Genomic DNA, 12,679 nt, shown 5'->3' with positions numbered 1-12,679 from the left:
AAACATGCATTGTTCCCTCTCAGAACCACGAGCCTTCTAGTTAGTTTCTCCGATTTGTGAGGGGTGTGTGTCCAAACTTTCGTCAAACATGCCAATATTTTTACCACATCATATTGATGGCTTGACATTACATCAACCAAGATTTCATGTGTTTTTGCTATTTTTTTATTTTTTTTGAATTAAATGCCATGGCACTCCATGCATACATATGCATGTGTCCATGTTGTGAGACAAATATGTTTGAAAATTCCTTCTAATTTACTGCACATGGAATTAACTCACACACAAGTGCACAAATATGATTTTTCAAACCGTTATGGTTAGGCGTTGCATGTAGATGTAGTTCAAAATTTAATTATGGTCATTAAATGGCTAGAAAATCACTTAAATGTCTTAAAAAGGTCAAATGACCCCTAGAATTTTCCAATTTTTCACATTATAGTTGTAGTAGTGCACGTTAATCATAGAAAAAATTTGAAGGCCGTAAGAGGAAGCTATCTCCCGTTCGTCATCAAACATGTATTGTTCCCTCTCGGAACCACGAGCCTTCTAGTGAGTTCTGGTTTGTGAGGGGTGTGTGTCCAAACTTTCGTCAAACATGCCAAATTTTTTACCACATCATCTTGGTGCATGGCATTACATCAACCAAGGTTTCATGTGTTTCTGATAATTTTTTAATTTTCTGGAATTAAAATGCCATGGCACTCCATGCATACATATGCATATGTGTCCATGTCGTGAGACAATTATGTTTGAAAATTCCTTCTAATTTACAGCACATGGAATTAACTCGCACACAAGTACACAAATATGATTTTTCAAACCGTTATGGTTAGCCGTTGCATGTAGATGTAGTTCAAATTTGAATTACGGTCATTAAATGGTTTGAAAATCACTTAAATGTCTTCAAAAGGTCAAATGACCCCTGAAATTTTCCAAATTTTCACATGAAAGTTGTATTAGTGCATGTTACACGTAGAAAAAAATTTGAAGGCTGTAAAAGGAAGCTATCTCCCGTTCATCATCAAACATGCATTGTTCCCTCTCGGAACCACGAGCCTTCTAGTGAGTTGCTCTGGTTTGTGAGGGATTTGTGTCCAAACTTTCTTCACACATGCCAAATTTTTTTACGACATCATCTTGGTGGCATGACATTACATCAACCAAGGTTACATGTGTTTCTGATATTTTTTAATTTTTTGAAATTTAAATGCCATGGCACTCCATGCTTAATTGTGTCATAGCCGCTTGACCAAAATGTTTGAAAATTCCTTCCAGTTTACTGCACATGGAATTAAATCGCGCACAAGTACACAAAATATGACTTTTCAAACTGTTATGGTTAGCTATTGCATGTACATGTAGTTCAAATTTCAATTACGGTCATTAAATGGCTAAAAAATCACTTAAATGTCTTAAAAGGTCAAATGACCCCTAAAATTTTCCAAAATTTGACATGACAGTTGTATTAGTAACTACAAAATTTCTTGTATAGTTAAAACACCATCCATTGCCACTTTACTCCAAATTCGTCTTTCACAGCTAATAAAAAATATCTACCACATCACATATAGTTGTTTTCTAGGAACCGTTTGCGATGAAAATATCTGGGTCTATTTAAGTCTCCCTCCTTAAGCTTCTCCGGCTCGTTTTCTCCAGTGCCGGCAACCCCCGAATCCACGAATCCCTATCCCCAATCCCGTACCCCTTTCTTGCAAAGATGACGCCGTGGAAACGCTTCATGAAGGCCCGTACGATGGCCTCATCCCCCCCCCCGAGCGCCGCCGCCTACGCTGAGAGTGCCGCCGCATCTGCATTGAGCGCGGCCGCTTCCGCTGGGAGGGCGTCTGTGGCAACTGAAAGGCAGCTGCGGCAGCCGAGATGGCTCCAGCTGCTACTGCGACGGCGGCTGCAAACGCCGAGAGCGCTCAAGATGCCATTTGTGCCACCAATATCGCCATGGCCTAGGTCGAGGCCATCCATGCAGAGATCAAGGATGCACACGCCAAGATATTCCAGGCCACCTCGGACACTAGCATGCAACCCACGTCCGAAAAGGCGGCGGTGGCCATGGAGCACCTGCTTCCTCATGAGGTCACCGAGCGGGAGCTGGAGATGCAGGAGGCCGTGGAGATCAAGGAGCGCCGGGAGGAGGAGTTGAGCGTGGCCAATGCCAGGACAAGTCATCAACGTCTCATCTCACACTGGCAGTGCATAGGCCGGCGCAGCGGTGAATTTGTTAAAATTATGCGTACTTAGGCTTTGTTTTTAATGCTGGTCTTTTGTTAGAGCAATGTTTAGGTCAACTGGATTTTAATTACTAAAATTGCTCGATTCAGTAAGTGTGGTCTGTCTGCTGTACGCTCTTTTCTGTGCCCAAATTGGCAAGCGATGTTAAATTATGCAATGACGTACCCGGGGAAATTTCCACCAAAATTTGAATTATCAAACTCATCCCATGCACACAATCGTTCAAAGTGAATGGTCCGGCGGCACCGCGCGCAAAGTTTCCCTCCACATTTCCAAAATTTTGGCCTACCGCCAAAATATCTACCCTTGCTCCCCTCCCTCTTCCTGTTTCCTCCTTCCTTCCTTCCTAAGCTATAGCCGCTTCCTCGCTCTCGCCGTCTCTCATCCTACCGCCGGGGTCGTCATGGTATTCTTCAAAGACCTCTACGGCGATGACTCCTTCACCACCCGGGTATGCCTCTCTTCTCTCTCGGGCTATGACTTGGAATGAAGGATTTTTATCCGGTGGTCGATTTGAGTCATTTCTTCCTCTTGTAGCTCCCTGGGACCATCAGTGGCAATGAATGGAGCGGGGTGGCTGAAGATCTCTCTGCTCGTTGTCACCTTCAATCTCCATGCGTGAAGCTAGTTGCGTTTGAATCTGTGGATAGTGGGAGGAAGTTTCTGGCATGTGCAGAGAAGGTTAGACCCTCTTTCGTTGTTACAAATCATTTGTTAGATGTCATTCAGACACTGTCACGGTCCCAACCCATTCATACCACACCTTTAACCAAACGCATCCTAAGATAGTGTCACAGTTTGTACCTAGTATCTAAAATTGTTGCCATCTCATCAGCGGTGCCATTAGAAAATTATTTGGCACCGCTTCAGCAGTTTGTGCAGCCAACTTTGGTCCACACATCCGAGCAGCCAAGCAGTAAAATACTAAATCTTATGGCACGAAGGAACTGGGCATCGGAGCAACTAGGTGCTCCGGAGTCCGGGTCCTTGATTTTTTCCGCTGCATCGGCTCGCCAGTGCAGGGCACCGGTGCGAGATGTAGCAACCGTTGTCTTTACACTAGTTTTGGCATACATGGTGGACGAACTTACTGCTATTAGTTCTATGTTACAATATTTGTACATGTACACACCTGTTAGTATCAATTTGCTGTCATCCAAACATTGTCGCTATGCTGTTGCAGTTATATTTACCTTCCTCATAAAATGTCCAATTTGTTATTTATTGTACATGAGTAAGAACTTGTAGCGTTGTTGCAGTCAATTATAGCTTCTGATGTTCCAGAATTTGGTTGTTGTCCCAGTAGAAATTAATTCATTTGCACATTGATCTTTTTGAGAAGATATGTCATAATTAACATGTTTCTTCAGTTTTTCAAAATAAGCATTGGTGTTTTTCTATGTTGCTATAAACTCATTTCCCCTACAATTGTTACTGATCTAGTTTTAAATATTATAGGATGAACGAAAGTTGTTGCCGCATCAAGTGGCCGGCGTAACCCTTGCCATGGGCTGAATATACCTCTGCGCTAAGCCTCCATACCCTTGCATCGCTGCCGTGGCCTCGTCTCTGCGTTGAACCGCCTCCGACGACCGGCGACCTCAGGGTCGCCCCTCCGTCGCTGAACTGCCGTGTTCCGCAGCCCTGAGCCGGCCGGACGGTGAGCCGCCGCCATGCCGTTCCAAGCCGCTCACCTTCTGAGTCGCCATGCCGTGACCCGCCTCGCTCCGCCGTTGCTCTGAATCGCTAGAGCCGCCCCCGCGGGCCTGCTTGCCTCCGCCTCTGCCGAGGCCATCCGAGCCATCCCGTTGAATCGCGGAACGCCGCCATCTCTGCGGCCATGACTCGCCCAAGCAGCCTCCTCCACCTGTAAGCCGCCGTTGTCGGACGTCTTCAAAGTTGAACCGCTCGCCTGCCAAGTCGCTCGCGTTGGTTTCTATCCTCGCCTTGGCTTCGCCTTGAGCCGCCACAGCCTTGCCGCAAGCCGGCCCCCGTCCTTCACGCCCGGTCGCTATCGTCGCGGGTGTCGCCGCTGCGGTCCCCGCTTCTGCCATGGTCTGACATCTCCGAGAAGCCCTGGCTACATTCCTCCTCTGCCATAGAACGGCCTGTACGCCGCTAGAGAAGAAAAAGACAGCAAAAATTTATGTTGACACATGGATCGAGGAAGTAACTGAGTTGAGGATGTTCCTGTACGCCACTGCAAGTGATCTGAGTATTTCTTCTGTAGATGCCGGTGTGGACTGGTGGTCAAAAGTGATCTGCTGTCGCTGTTGTTTTGACACTACGTGGACGTGGGTTCTACAGGTCAACTGCAACCCGGAGAAGGAGTAGAGCCTGTGGCCTGATACGTCTCCAACATATCTATAATTTTTTATTGCTCCATGCTATTATATTATCTATTTTGGATGTTAATGGGCTTTATTTTACACTTCTATATCATTTTTGGGACTAACCTACTAACCGGAGGCCCAACCCAAATTGCTGTTTTTTTGCCTATTTTAGGGATTCAAAGAAAAGGAATATCAAACGGAGTCCAAACGGAATGAAACCTTCGGGATCATGATTTTCTCAACAAAAGTGATCCAGGAGACTTGGAGTGGGCGTCAAGAAACAAGGGAGGAAGGCACGAGGCAGGGGGGCACGCCCTCCACCCTCGTGGGCCCTCCGTTGCTCCACCGACATACTTCTTCCTCCTATATATATCCACGTAGCCCCCAAACATCCAGGAGCACCACGAAAACCTAATTCCACCACCGCAACCTTCTGTACCTAAGAGATCCCATCTCGGGGCCTTTTCCGGAGCTCCACCGGAGGGGGCATTGATCACGGAGGACCTCTACATCAACTCCATGGCCTCTCCAGTGATGTGTGAGTAGTTTACTTTAGACCTTCAGGTCCATAGTTATTAGCTAGATGGCTTCTTCTCTCTCTTTGGATCTCAATACAAAGTTCTCCTCGATCTTCTTGGAGATCTATTTGATGTAATCTTCTTTTGCGGTGTGTTTGTCGAGATTCGATGAATTGTGGGTTTATGATCCAGATTATCTATGAACAATATTTGATTCTCCTCTGAATTCTTTTATGTATGATTGGTTTATCTTTGCAAGTCTCTTCGAATTATCAGTTTGGTTTGGCTTGCTAGATTGATCTTTCTTGCAATGGGAGAAGTGCTTAGCTTTGGGTTCAATCTTGCGGTGTTCGATCCCAGTGACAGAAAGGGAACCGATACGTATTGTATTGTTGCCATCGAGGATAAAAATATGGGGTTTATATCGTATTGCATGAGTTTATCCCTCTACATTATGTCATATTCCTTAAAGCATTACTCTGTTCTTATGAACTTAATACTCTAGATGCATGCTGGATAGCGGTCAATGTGTGGACTAATAGTAGTAGATGCAGAATTGTTTCTGTCTACTTGTCTCGGATGTGATGCCTATATACATGATCATACCTATATATTCTCATAACTATGCTCAATTCTATCAATTGCTCGACAGTAATTCGTTTACCCACCGTAATACTTATGCTCTTGAGAGAAGCCACTAGTAAAACCTATGGCCCCCGGGTCTATCTTCCATCATATTAATCTTCCAATACTTATTTATTTCTATTGCCGTTTATTTTACTTTGCATCTTTATTTCTCTTTATCATAAAAATACCAAAAATACTATCTTATCATATCTATCAGATCTCACTCTCGTAAGTGACAGTGAAGGGATTGACAACCCCTTTATCATGTTGGTTGTGACGTTCTTATTTGTTTGTGTAGGTGCATGGGACTTGAGCGTGATCTCCTACTGGATTGACACCTTGGTTCTCAAAAACTGAGGGAAATACTTACGCCACTTTACTGCATGTGGCACCCCGGCTCAGAGAAAACCGGAACGCCCCGTATTCCAGCCTAGAGATCGAGGAGAAGTCTTCTGGAATATGGCACTGCTTAGCTAGAACAAACCAGATTTCTATTATTACACGAATATGAATGCAAGGTCTCCGGTATTACATGGAATAACATCGGCACGGCGACACTACGCCATCCTCAGTTTCTCTATGCAAGCAGTAGAACAACTCGAAGCAGCGGAAAAACTTCTAGCAGGGGAACAACGACAACGGTGGTGAACTCCACTCCACAGGGACTCTGGCTGGAACGTTGATCCTAGCTCGCGAATATAGGAACAACACCAAACAAGCAAGCAATCCAATCCGACATGACCTGCAAACTGGCATGACACGCCAGGTCAGTACATTGAATGTACTTGCAAGCTCACAATAACCAGAAGCATTCAAGACAAACAACAGCATGGCAATTACAGGTTAAATAGGAATTATCATGAGATCATTAGGATAACATAACATGAACATAATATCGCTAGAACAATATGATCATGGCATGAACATATAAATCTGATGATACTAGCATGTGACATGATGACACTACATGCACCATTTATTCTGCTCGGGTTACGTCGTAACCATCACATGCATCACTTACCAACTTTGGACATTACATGATCATCTCAGGATCAAATCAAGCTTGGTATAAACAATACCGTAGTAATCATCAAATGACCACAAGGAGCTTGATCTTTACCCACGATTCTCGCACAACATCACGAATATCCAACAACTCGGTATCCTCGATACCACGGTGATCATTCCAGCGATCACAACCATGACCAACACTTGGTCTCAAACCGTGATCCTTCCGGCGATCACAACCAACTTATCTCAAACAGTGATCCTTGCGGCGATCACAACCAACTTATCTCAAATAGTGATCCTTCCGGCGATCACAACCAACTTATCTCCTCATTATTGTTATTACTATTGACTCATAGTGTGACCGACACGAACTGGGCCCATATCCGTGGGCACGGCTATCGATAGATTTAATATACACTCTACATAGGTTAGTACACTGTACCCACACTACGGAACCCATGGCCTCGCACTCCCATTCGGGTGGACCAACGGCGTTCTGACAAAACCGATCTACTACCATGACACTCTCCCGGCCACTCCGACCCACTCCCAACTGGACTAGTCCTGGGTGGCCCCGTGTCTTCCATAGACACAACGACCACCGTCGTGGCCAAACGTCCCTCACGGGGACCGGATCCATAACAACAACAACAACAGGCACACAATGCTTATGTCCGCCTACCTGATCAGGGTAGCGTGCGCCCATAACCTTCCCTAGTTGGAGGCACCGGCGAGAGGCACGACAATAGACCCAGTTCGGACCTTCCCATAAAGGTAAGCGTGGTTGCACTGGTCAGTTCGATATGGTGGCACCATGACTCTGCCAACAGTTGTTCAAGTTCAATTTAATCTGGTTAAACTTGAATGCAAATATGCTGAGCCATGATAAAATAACATGATGCAAGGACAATGCATGAGCATGATATCAACATAAGCATGAGGGTACAACATAACTATTCACCATATCAACAATGAACCATACCCAACTGAGCATGGCATAATGAGGAGCATGAATATTACAAGTACAACACTACTCATAGCATAACATGACCATTATCATCCACCATAAATAACATGCAAGAACTCATCAATAACATTACTGACCACTATCAAGCATAGCAATATGAAAGTAATACTAACAAGTAGTTCATGATAACAATGTGCAAGAACATAGCATGACGATAATCATCGATCCACAAGCATGACTGAAACTACGACAGCAGTAGCAAAACAAACATATAGTTATTAAAGATTCAAGTTGAAAACCAATACTACTGCATGACTATCATGCAAATGGTGGTTGTGGCTTGCCTGGGGATGAAGAAGGCACCGGGGAGAAGTGCGGTGAAGCCGCGGAAAGATTTGCCGGAAACAGTTCTCTCTCGGAGGGGCTATTTACGCGCAAGAGCAAAAAGGTCATTTTCACAGTGTCAAACCATAGTGAAAATGGAACCAATAGAACAGGCTCGACGAAACAAAGACGTGGGCTTTCGAATCACCTCATTTGGAGTTGTGGTTGAAAAGTTATGAAGTGTTTTCTGCTAGGGACCTATTTGCAAAGAAAAACTTCACAATCTGGGCCTGGACAGAAAAACAGAAAACGTCTTTAGTGGATTACGTTTCACAGCAGAGAAAACATATTTACAGCCGTAGTTAAATGACAATACGCCTTCCCATAAGGAAAACGTATTCTCCACCGAACTCAGACCAAAGTACGCCTTCCCCAACAGAAAACATATTAAGCGAAAGGTGCTTCCACTTATCTGACGTGGCGGGCGGGGTCAATGGCTGAGGCTTACAGGTGGGGTCCAGGGCGGGGGCCGGTTCGGTCGTCTCCTTCCTCCTGTCCCCCCCCCCCCCCCCCCCCCCCCCCCCCCCCCGCCCCCCGCCCCCTCGCCCCCGACAGGAAACATCGGAGGGAGCAGGGGGAGGCACCGGCGACGGGGCTGACCGGCTCCGGTCACCTTAGGGCGCGGTGAGGGACCCAGCGGGCTCCGGGCGGAGCGCCGCCTCCATTCGGGTGAGGGGTACTCGCCGGGGACGCGCGGGCATGCCGCGGCTCTTGTCAACAGAAGGCAGAGGCTGACGGCGGCCGTTGGCGGGGACAAGGCAACACGGCCACTCCGGCGGGAAGAGGAGTGGACGGGGAGGTGCGCTGGGCTCCGGTGGGTCTTCTGGTGGTGGAATGAGGAGGGGAGGGGCTCGGCATGCCACGAATTTAGCCGGGCTCCGGCGAGAGGCACTGCGGCCATGTGGTCGAGGAGGGGCTCTGGAGCTCGAGGGAGAGGCCATGGAGGTTGCTGGAGGTGGTGTGAGGCTGTTGGTGAGGTCGCACGGCCTCGGGGTGGGCTATATATAGCAGGGCGAGGGAGGCCGTGGCCGAGTGCCGCCGCTCGAGCTCGGCCAAAGTTGTGGCGAGGCTCAGAGAGCACGGGAGGGCGCGTGAAGGCGACGAGGAAGGCAACGGACGAGCTATAGAGGCGCACAAGGTGAGGGGGCGGAGGGCGCAGAGGAGAAGGGGCCGAACGTCATGAAAGCCTCGGTCGGCCACAGTGCGTCCATGGGCGCGCGGCGAAGAGGGCTGACGGAGGGGCCGACGGAGGGGGAAGTGGATCCAGGAGGAAGGCGACGACGCGGACTAGCTGTTGGACATGCTCACGAGTGCGAAGACGACGAAAGGGAGAGGGGCTCGAGCAAGAAGCCATCCTGGACGCGGCCATGGCATGCCAGAGAGGTGGTGACCGCGTGAGCTGGCGAGGAGAAAGTGCCAAAGTTTTTCAAACGTTGTCTAGTGCGTAGTTCATCCAGGGGAGGTTACAACTGAGGTGGTAGATCAGTTAAAAGTGCTCTGGTTAAATGGTAATTAACATCTAAAGTTTACTGCAGTAAACTTGGAGGAGAACTGCTGATCAACAAGGAGGTGATTGGGAGCAATGGAGTTGTCTGGTAGGTTTAGGGTAAGAAGGACTTTCATCCTGGTAACTTTGAGAAGGTTAAGACCAAGATTTAATGTAGTTGCTTTACAACCACATAAACTGGTCCAGAAACTAGATTAAGATGACGCACTCTGATTAAGCATCCACTTGAGCTGAAATTTGGCAAGGCCTACTGATTTGGTCATAGTGAGATGCTGTAAAAATTACATACCAATTGGATTCACCAAAATGGTACTTCCTTCACAGCTATCTTCTCTGACCAGAATCTTGCAAGAATTCTAGAGAAAAATTGGCTTGATGAAATGGTGCCACATTTTGTGGACAGAAATTATTTGGGTAGGAGAACAATCTGGTAATTTATCAGGATTTTTGAAGCAATATAAAATGCACTTGCTTCCTGGAAAATTTACCAGAAGCAAATATTTGATCATGTGCTCACATAGTTGATTGGATGGGGCTGAAATTTGGAGGAGTGTCAAAATATTGGCACATTAAGAGGCATGCAAAATTTCAACTCATTTGGATAACCCTAGATAGCACTTCCTTCACAAAGGCTTCCCTCAGACAGGAACTTTGAAAAATTACTGAGGAAGTTTGGCTAGGAAAATAAAGTTTAATTTTGGCACAGGTAAATTATTAGGACAGGAAAAGATGTCCAAAAAGTTTGGGATCAATTGGACAAATATAAATAGCACTTGCTTCACAATGTGCCATTTAGGACAGAATAGGAAATGAATTTATTGAGCATGATGAGAAATAGGGCGAATGAAGTATTTTGCCATATTTGAGGAAGGTATGACCCAAAAAAATTATAAGAATTATTTCGGGATTTTTGGATGGGCAGAAATATAGGTTGCTTCACAACCTAGGGAAGATAGGGTTATTCCTTTAATAGAAAAAAGGAATTTTCCCTAGAGAAAGAAATAGGGTTTGGTCATGGAGTGAAGTGAAGTGACATGTCTTGGCAAGGTTTTGAGAATGATGAGCCACTTGGGAGAGGAAATTAAGATGACTTCCCAGGTGACAAGACCACAGAACCACTCCAAAACGAAAAACAGAGCAAAAACCAATTAAATTAAAAGAAAAAGAAAAGGGCCAAAATCCATGCTGTTACAACTCTTACCCCCTTAAAGAAATCTCGTCCTCGAGATTTAGTTGCTCAGGGAACAAGCATGACTTGAGGACACCGTTTCCAACTCAGGTATCCTTTTTTCCTTTATTTATTGTTCCCCCAAGAATTTCATACGATTTTCTTCCCTTGCTCTGGGGTGATTTGCTTCACCTTTCCCCAAATCCTGACAAGTCTTTGCTCATATACCAATGTCTTTTTACTAACGTTGATTCTCCATACCTTTGGTGATATCCAATGGATCTGAGCATAAATTTTATTTTGGTCATGAAAACCTTTTTATGTCTGTCATGGGGTTGCTTTTAAATAAATGCAGGCCTTCTAGTTTCAATAAATGCTAAGAATTAATCATGGTCATCTCTGACGGAATCTGACTGCTCATAAGTGTTGCTGATTTATGTTGATTTACCCCTTTAGCTCGAGCATGAGATAGGTACCAATGATTCGACTGCCTTTTTGTCTGGAGCAATATAATGGTGTATGGAGTCATAGCTGTGTCATACCTCCAATATTTTCATCTTGAGATTAGCCTGACAGGGGCTGGCGGACAATTGCTTTTCCTGACAGATTGACCGTGTATTGATTCCGCTGGTGAGTATACTGGGTCTGAGCTGATTGTTTGGATTTTGATTTTCTCATTTTGTCGGTATACCCATTTGGATTTTTCCACACTAACCATGGGTCAGCGGGATACGAAATCCTTGTAAAACAGAGTAGGCCGCTGAGGGTATGGGCCTCCGACTGACTTGGGTATCCAAACCCTGATGGTCGTGCGAAAATCATCATACCGTTGTTGTCAGTCTAGCCTTTTAACGATCATGACCTTGGCCACACCTGTCCTTGATTCTTCGTATGACCAGGGACGTGATTAGCGCAATATTTTTGACATTATTCCCTTGTGCCTGTTTTCTGACCTGGGTCCGCACATATATGACATATATTCGGGACTTGTAGCGATACAGAGTCTGTTGTTGAGGTCAATCATACAAGAAGGTGACAAGGTTTTAGGACATCTCCGTGTCAGTTGCGGGAATAATAACCTTGATGGCCATTGTCAATACTGCTGATTCTGTGATGTCATCCCCAGATCTGGTCAATTCTGGTACTTCATGAGATGTATCTCTGCTTATTTTCCTTTACCTGACTCATGAGGTTGTGGAATCCTCACTTTCCTTAGGTATATCTGCTGGATCCTTGCCGCATCTCGTATGAGTGACTAATATGACTGGGGGATACATGCTCACCATATATAAGATTCACATGCAACCAAACATTGGCTTTCTGAAGAAGACTCATGCCTTGACGGATTTGTGCTTCTGACAAAATGTTGCGAGCCTGATTCTTGAGCGGTACTGTTTATCATATAACTTCTGAGGACGGTGTATTAGTATGATACTGACGCAGACTGAAGGGCTTACAAGAGAAGCCATCTGAGTAGCTTCCCGAGGAAGACTTGTTATCTTCTGCTCCAATCTTTTGTCTGGGTATCGTGCAGAAGAAGGCTCTACAGCATACGCACGAAGCTTGGTCTGATTATTCCGCTGGAGAAGCCTGAGTTCCGTACTTGAGAAGCTTCTCCTCGGGTTTACTTGTTGAGCAAAATTCATTTCCGTCTATCAGAAGCTTTTACCGAGGTATCTTGCTGGGAAAGACCGGGTATCTTGGACCGGAAATTGTTCACATATCATGCTGAGGAAATTTGAGGAGCCTTTCATCATAAATTTCTTCTGATAATGTGTGGAACAAGACTGAGTTTCTAACATCCCAAGCTTCATACTAATATTCAGACTGAAATCTACACACACGCCCATAATATTTTGGGGCTGATTATTTGCATGAGAAAATTTGTTTGACTGTCTGCATTGCGCATATCAC

The sequence above is a fragment of the Triticum urartu genome, chromosome 6 (genome assembly GCF_003073215.2).
Source record: "Triticum urartu cultivar G1812 chromosome 6, Tu2.1, whole genome shotgun sequence".
NCBI lineage: Eukaryota > Viridiplantae > Streptophyta > Magnoliopsida > Poales > Poaceae > Triticum > Triticum urartu.
Note: the sequence above shows the minus strand (reverse complement) of the source record.